Below are 8,940 nucleotides of genomic sequence, written 5' to 3'. Positions count from 1 at the left end.
GACTCGGATGACTGCACCGCACCGCCTCTGTCCATTATTTCGTCTGCGCCATCTTCCCCCCTGCACTACAACGCCCAGCGCAACCATCATCTACCTACACTGCCCTGGAGCTAGCTCTACCTGTGGAGAGCCACACAATCCCTGCTGCCGTAACACCAGCTCCAGAGGACTGCTGCGCTGCGGCGGCTCCCTCTAGCCGCATTCCACAGGTGGCATCACGAACACTTTAAATCCCTTATAAAAATCCCCCCTTTTTACTGACCGCCCTGGGTCACAGACCGGGCCAGCCACCGTGATATCCCCCGGCAACCAGAGACCCGGCTGCCGAGTACCCCACGGCCCAGGTGGCGCGTCAGTACAAGTAACTGGAGCTGCATATAAGGAAGATGACTGTACAGTACAAGTAACTCGAACTGTATATAAGGAGGATGACTGTACAGTACAAGTAACTGGAGCTGAATATAAGGAAGATGACTATACAGTACAAGTAACTGGAGATGTATATAAGGAAGATGACTGTACAGTACAAGTAACTCGAACTGTATATAAGGAGGTTGACTGTACAGTACAAGTAACTGGAGCTGTATATAAGGAGGATGACTGTACAGTACAAGTAACTGGAGCAGTATATAAGGAGGATGACTGTACAGTACAAGTAATTGGAGCTGTATATAAGGAGGATTACTGTACAGTACAAGTATCTGGAGTTGTATATAAGGAGGATGACTGTACAGTACAAGTAACTGGAGCTGTATATAAGGAGGATGATTGTACAGTACAAGTAACTGGAGCTGTATATAAGGAGGACACCTGTATAGTACAAGTAACTGGAGTTGTATATAAGGAGGATGACTGTACAGTACAAGTATCTGGAGCAGTATATAAGGAGGATGACTGTACAGTACAAGTAACTGGAGCTGTGTATAAGGAGGATGACTGTACATTACAAGTATCAGGAGCAGTATATAAGGAGGATGACTGTACAGTACAAGTAACTGGAGCTGTAAATAAGGAAGATGCCTGTACAGTACAAGTATCTGGAGCTGTATATAAGGAGGATGACTGTACAGTACAAGTAACTGGAGCTGTATATAAGGAGGATGACTGTACAGTACAAGTAAGTGGAGCTGTATATAAGGAGGATGACTGTACAGTACAAGTATCTGGAGCTGAATATAAGGAGGATGACTGTACAGCACAAGTAACTGGAGCTGTATATAAGGAGGATGACTGTACGGTACAAGTAACTGGAGCTGAATATAAGGAGGATGACTGTACAGCACAAGTAACTGGAGCTGTATATAAGGAGGATGACTGTACAGTACAAGTATCTGGAGCTGTATATAAGGAGGATGACTCTACAGTACAAGTAACTGGAGCTGTATATAAGGAGGATGACTGTACAGTACAAGTAACTGGAGCTGTATATAAGGAGGATGCTTTTACAGTACAAGTATCTGGAGCTGTATATAAGGAGGATGACTGTACAGTACAAGTAACTGGAGCTGCATATAAGGAGGATGACTGTACAGTACAAGTAACTGGAGCTGTATATAAAGAAGATGACTATACAGTACAAGAAACTGGAGTTTTATATAAGGAAGATGACTGTACAGTAGAAGTAACTCGAACTGTATATAAGGAGGATGACTGTACAGTACAAGTAACAGGAGCTGTATATAAGGAGGATGACTGTACAGTACAGGTATCTGGAGCTGAATATAAGGAGGATGACTGTACAGCACAAGTAACTGGAGCTGTATATAAGGAGGATGACTGTACAGTACAAGTAACTGGAGCTGAATATAAGGAGGATGACTGTACAGCACAAGTAACTGGAGCTGTATATAAGGAGGATGACTGTACAGTACAAGTATCTGGAGCCGTATATAAGGAGGATGACTCTACAGTACAAGTAACTGGAGCTGTATATAAGGAGGATGACTGTACAGTACAAGTGACTGGAGCTGTATACAAGGAGGATGCTTTTACAGTACAAGTATCTGGAGCTGTATATAAGGAGGATGACTGTACAGTACAAGTAACTGGAGCTGCATATAAGGAGGATGACTGTACAGTACAAGTAACTGGAGCTGTATATAAAGAAGATGACTATACAGTACAAGAAACTGGAGTTTTATATAAGGAAGATGACTGTACAGTAGAAGTAACTCGAACTGTATATAAGGAGGATGACTGTACAGTACAAGTAACTGGAGCTGTATATAAGGAGGATGACTGTACAGTACAAGTATCCGGAGCTGTATAAAAGGAGGATGACTGTACAGTATAAGTAACTGGAGCGGTATATAAGGAGGATGACTGTACAGTACAAGTATCTGGAGCTGTATCTAAGGAGTATGACTGTACAGTACAAGTAACTGGAGCTGTATATAAGGAGGTTGATTGTACAAGTACAAGAAACTGGAGCTGTATATAAGGAGGGTGACTGTACAGTACAAGTAACTGGAGCTGTATATAAGGAGGACGCCTATACAGTACAAGTAAGTGGAGCTGTATATAAGGAGGATGACTGTACAGTACAAGTAACTGGAGCTGTATATAAGGAGGACGCCTATACAGTACAAGTAACTGGAGCTGTATATAAGGAGGATGACTGTACAGTACAAGTATCTGGAGCTGAATATAAGGAGGATGACTATACAGTACAAGTAACTGGAGCTGTATATAAGGAGGATGATTGTACATTACAAGTAACTGGAGCTGTATATAAGGAGGATGATTGTACAGTACAAGTAACTGGAGCTGTATATAAGGAGGATCACTGCACAGTACAAGTTACTAGAGCTGTATATAAGGAGGATGACTGTACAGTACAAGTAACTGGAGCTGTATATAAGGAGGATGACTGTACAGTACAAGTAACTGGAGCTGTATATAAGGAGGATGACTGTACAGTACAAGTAACTGAAGCTGTATATAAGGAGGATGACTGTACAGTACAAGTAACTGGATCTGTATATAAGGAGGACGCCTATACAGTACAAGTAACTGGAGCTGTATATAAGGAGGATGACTGTACATTACAAGTAACTGGAGCTGTATATAAGGAGGATGATTGTACAGTACAAGTAAGTGGAGCTGTATATAAGGAGGATCACTGCACAGTACAAGTTACTAGAGCTGTATATAAGGAGGATGACTGTACAGTACAAGTAACTGGAGCTGTATATAAGGAGGATGACTGTACAGTACAAGTAACTGGAGCTGTATATAAGGAGGATGACTGTACAGTACAAGTAACTGAAGCTGTATATAAGGAGGATGACTGTACAGTACAAGTAACTGGAGCTGTATATAAGGAGGATGACTGTACAGTACAAGTAACTGGAGCTGTATATAAGGAGGATGACTGTACAGTACAAGTAACTGGAGCTGTATATAAGGAGGTTGACTGTACAGTACAAGTAACTGAAGCTGTATATAAGGAGGATGACTGTACAGTACAAGTATCTGGAGCTGTATATAAGGAGGAAGACTGTACATTACAAGTAACTGAAGCTGTATATAAGGAGGATGACTGTACAGTACAAGTATCTGGAGCTGTATATAAGGAGGATGACTGTACAGTACAAGTAACTGGAGCTGTATATAAGGAGGATGACTGTACAGTACAAGTAACTGAAGCTGTATATAAGGAGGATGACTGCACAGTACAAGTAACTGGATCTGTATTTAAGGAGGAAGACTGTACATTACAAGTAACTGGAGCTGTATTTAAGGAGGTCGCCTGTACAGTACAAGTATCTATATACATCAGGAATGCTGATTCATGACATGACATGCTTATAGCTATGTTCAGTTATGCGAACACTGTTTCTATCAATACATCCAATGTAGCAAAATAAAAAAGTTTGGCAAATAGCAAGCCTTGTAAGACATCTTCATAAATACGTTGCACATTTACAGGTCGTATAAGTCACACTTGCTCCTCCAGCTCCTTTTTAATCCGGTGGCCCTAGATTTATAGTGAATTTTAACCCTTGAACACCATAAAGTTCAAATCTCTGTTTATTTCTTAATCTACAATATTAGCAGTTAAGAGTAAAATAATAACCTTTTGTCCGCCTGCCGTCACCACTAGAGAGCGCTGATGAGCTTACAGCCTACCATAAAATCATGTCGAATTCTCTAAAATAATAAAATATATAGAATAAATTATACTTACCTAACTGATCGTCGGATTCCTCTGCCAATGCTACCCAGGCTTCAAACGCTCTGAGTTATTTCTGCAGTCAATCACTGTCCACAGCAGGGACCAACGCATCACCACTGCAGGCAGTGACTGGCAGCAGCAGTGACATGTCTATCCAGCTAATCATAAATTGACAGAGACCAACTCTCCACATCCTTTTCAGGGATCAGTAAGGTGATTCACTACATTATATTAATTGCATCTGAACCCAATTAATTTATTTAAATCAATAATTATCACATATATATTATAATCAACCATTATTATGAAATATTTTGAATTTGGACATAAAAATAACATGGTGTTAAAAAAAGGAGATTTACTCTAATGATTGAACCAGTGGTGACTATTGCTAATCTGTGGTGCTGAACAGAATTGGAAATTGGTAAGGAGGAATTGTACGTGTAGCTGCTTCAATGCTGATCATTGTCATGTAGCCGTTGCATTTTCACCTCATTATATTTTTACAGATATTATTTACAGAACTATTGTTTGCTATTGTTACAGGGACATGTAAAAGTTTGGACACGCCTAGTTAAAATTACTGTTATTGTGAACAGTGAAGTTGAAGATGAATTGATCTCTAAATGGCCTAAAGTTAAAGATGATAAATTTTCTTTGTATTTTAAGCAAAAAAAAAAAATATATATATATATATATACACAGATTTTCAATGATGTTCAGATCAGGGGACTGTGAGGACCATTGTAAAACCTTCAGCTTGTGCCTTTTGAGGTCGTCTATTGAGGATTTTGACGTGTGTTTAGGATTATTATCCATTTGTAGAAGCCATCCTCTTTTTAACTTCAGCTTTTTTACAGATGGTGTTATGTTTGCATCGAGAATTTGTTGAAATTTTATTGAATTCATTCTTCCCTCTACCTGTGAAATGTTTCCCGTACCATTGGCTGCAACATAACTCCAAGACATGATTGATCCACCCCCATGCTTAATGTTTAGCAAGATGTTCTTTACCTGAAATTCTGTGCCCTGTTTCTCCACACATACCTTTGATCATTGTGGCCAAAAAGCTCTATTTTAACCTCATCGGTCCACAGGACTTGTTTCCAATAATACATGAGGCTTGTTTAGATGTTTTTTGCACACTTCTGATGCTGAATTTAATTATGAGGATGAAGGAGAGGTTTTCTTCTGATGATTCTTCCATATTTGTGCAGGTGTCTCTGAACAGTAGAACAATGTACCACAACTCCAGAGTCAGCTAAATCTTTCTGAAGGTCTTTTACAATCAAGCGGGGGTTCTGATTTGCCTCTCTAACAATCCTATGAGTAGCTCTCACTGAAATTAATCTTGGTCTTCCAGACCTTATCTTGACTGTTCCTGTTAACTGACATTTCTTAATTACATTTCAAACTGAGGAAAGGGCAACTTGAAAACACTGCTATCTTCTTATAGCCTTCTCCTGCTTTGTGGGCCTCCACCATTTTCATTTTCAGAGTGCTAGGCAGATGCTTAGAAGAACTCATTGCTGTTGTTTTTTTGGCACAAGGTTAGAGGAGGCTGGGTTTTTATAAAGCTGGGACATCTGCATCACCTGGCCTTTCCTAACGATGATGGCAAACAAGCCATAACCCTATCAGGCTAATTAAGGTCTGAGACCTTGGTCAAAGTTATCTGAGCACACAAATCTCCAAGGGTGCCCAAACTTTTGCATCTACCCATTTTCCTTTTTGTAATTTTTAAAATGCAAAAGATGAGAATATATATACGTATTTTTTTTTTTGCCTAAAATACAAAGGAAATGTGTCATCTTTAACTTTAGGCTTTTAAGAGATCATTTCACCTTCAAGTTGCTTAGCTGTTCACAATAATAGTAATTTTGACCAGGGGTGCCCAAACTTTTACATGCCACTGTATATATAACATACAATATTTTCCAACTAATATCTGATTTTTTATTATTGATTTTCTATCAAAACTGCATTTTATATGTCTCAATTGTAAAGATAGACAGCTAGATAATATATATATAGATAGATAGACAGCACCGACTTATAAGCTCAGCACTGCTGCGTCCATAGGGTGCACCTGCTTCTACCACTGGTGTGTGGCTGTGTAGCTGCTGCCTGACGCTGAGCTTTCCCTCTTTCTTCCACTTCTGTCCAAGGTGCTGAAGTCCTGCGCTGTGATCAGAGGCTGCAGCCCTGGCTCATTCATCCTCATTGTCACTGGCTTGTACACCCAAGGCACCAACATAAATCACCCTCCTACCTCTCTATATAATACAGCCATATTTCACCATGTACAGCACACAGGTGCCACCCAGCTCTCACCAGCCACATGATGCCAGCCCTGCCTGAGCTCCAGCCTCATCCAGGAAATTCGCTTTATTAGGACATAAATCCCATCCAAAAAATAGTCATCTCTAACTTTTATAGTTTAGGATAATTTGTAACTTAGACTTTTGTAGTACTACAAGTTCCAGCATGCTTCACCATACTACATGGTGACTTTATATTTTGATGAGAGCTGTAGTCCCACAGTAACTGAAACCAATAGAACATGATGAGATTTGTAGTTCCACTGACCAAAACCAATAGGTCATGCTGAGAACAGTGGTCCCACCACAGCTAAAAAGCTATAGGGCACGCTGAGACCTGTAGTTCTATAACAGCAGAACATGTTGAACTGTTCAGTTCAGATGACACCAGTAGTCAATGGTCACACTTATACTGCAGTTCCACCACATGAGGGTCAAGCTGAGACTTGTAGTACATCATAGATAAAATCAGAGTATGCTGCAGACATGCTGTAAAGTCTTATATCACAGTGGGGTGAGGGAATATGACTATTCCTGATGGCAGACACCCTCATACTGGTATGTTATATAGATTACTACTGTATGAGCCATATTCAGTATATCCGAAGGCACAGAAAGGCCAAAAACAACAAGAGGAGGAACATTCATATATCATTAATTTCTTCATTCAAGTAGCCATCCACTCCCTTATAGTGCAGGTAAAGCAGTGTCTTCTCTCATTCCCCCAAAGGGTAGTAATAATGATACATATACATTATTATTATTATTATTATTATTCAATACAAAACCCGATCTACATTATGATGTGGAGTGAATCCATTCAAACCAGAATCAACCAGTACAAACACTAACTCTGTGACCTCTGACTATTCCGCTCCATTTTCCCCTATAAACAAGTTTTCTTATTGCTGAAAAAAACTTCACCATCAAATGTATGTTGTAAAAGTCCTATATACAGTGTGTGCAACATGCAGAGCAGAGTATCCATAGTGTGGTATGTTAGTATTATATACGGTATATATATATATATATATATATATATATATATATATATATATATATATATATAGAAAGGAAAGAGAAAGAAAGAAAGAGAAGGAAAGAAAGAAAGAAAGAAAGAGAAGAAAGAGAAGAAAAGAAAGAGAAGGAAAGAAAGAGAAGGAAAGAAAGAAAGACAAGAAAAGAAAGAGAAGGAAAGAAAGAGAAGGAAAGAAAAACAAGGAAAGAAAGAGAGAAGGAAAGAAAAGAAAGAAAGAAAGATGGGGATACTAGAAAGATAATCTGCTATACAATAGGCATTAAGATGATAGATAGATAGATAGATAGATAGATAGATAGATGATTGATAGATAGATAGATAGATAGATGATAGATAGATGATAGATAGATAGATAGATAGATAGATAGATAGATAGATAGATGATAGATAGATAGATAGATGGATGAAAGAATATAGTTGAAAAGTGCACATAGATAGATGGATTAAAGAAAGGTTCTATATCGTTATACAACCAAGAAAAAGAAAGAGGAAAAAGAGAAAGAAAAGGAAAGAAAGAAAAAAAAGAAGAGGAAAGAAAGAAAATGAAAGGAAAAGAATGAAAGAAAGAAAGAATGAATGGAAGGAAGAATACACCAGTAGTTGATGACATGCAGTAGATATATGTAGGTGTTGCGCTGGGGTGGCCTCTTAGCTCTCACCAGTCCTCACCCAGCACCTTGGCTCCTGTTTATATATATTAGGGCTATGGAGAGACACGTGCAGCTCTTCGCCCAGTTGGGCCAGGACTTGGTGCAGAGTAGCACCCAGCGCCAGATCTCTCAATATTCGGCTATTTAATAACCAGGCAGCTGCAGAGTGCAGGGAAAATCCAGGCAGAATTTGCAAACCCTGCTCTTTCGCTGACTTTGACAAATAGCACAAACCCTGCTCGTTTCTAAGAGGGGCTCCAGTAATTATTTCCCTTTTACCCTCCATCCTTCTATTCTTCCCTACATACTTTGTTACACTCAGCTAAAACTAACAAGCTGGGATTATATTAATATAACAGCAGCCAGCTAAGCATCAATCCAAAGGCCTATCACTTACCATGACCAAACAGATTATTCTCCTCCAAGACCCTTTAAGGTAATCCCATATCTCCATTCTGTGGACACCTACCATCCGTTCAGAAGAAAAAAAACTTGGAAGATCACAATAAAAAACATAGCCCCCTATTTTGTTCTATTAGCCCCAAACAAGATACTTTAATAGTAAAGTTGGAAATATCACTCCATCCACTTCTCGATAATAAAATGAAATATTTTAAAACTGACCCCTAATGCTTGCACCCTTTTCATTTAACCCCACTCCTTTTCCAAAGCTGCCTCTGATACACACACATACACAAAACATAATTAAACAAAAAAAATTAAATTATTAATTATTATTATTATTACATAGTG

This window comes from Phyllobates terribilis, unplaced genomic scaffold, assembly GCF_046119375.1.
Source record: "Phyllobates terribilis strain yellow unplaced genomic scaffold, ASM4611937v1 Scaffold_9__5_contigs__length_417890890, whole genome shotgun sequence".
Taxonomy (NCBI): domain Eukaryota; kingdom Metazoa; phylum Chordata; class Amphibia; order Anura; family Dendrobatidae; genus Phyllobates; species Phyllobates terribilis.
This window is presented reverse-complemented; position numbering follows the sequence as displayed.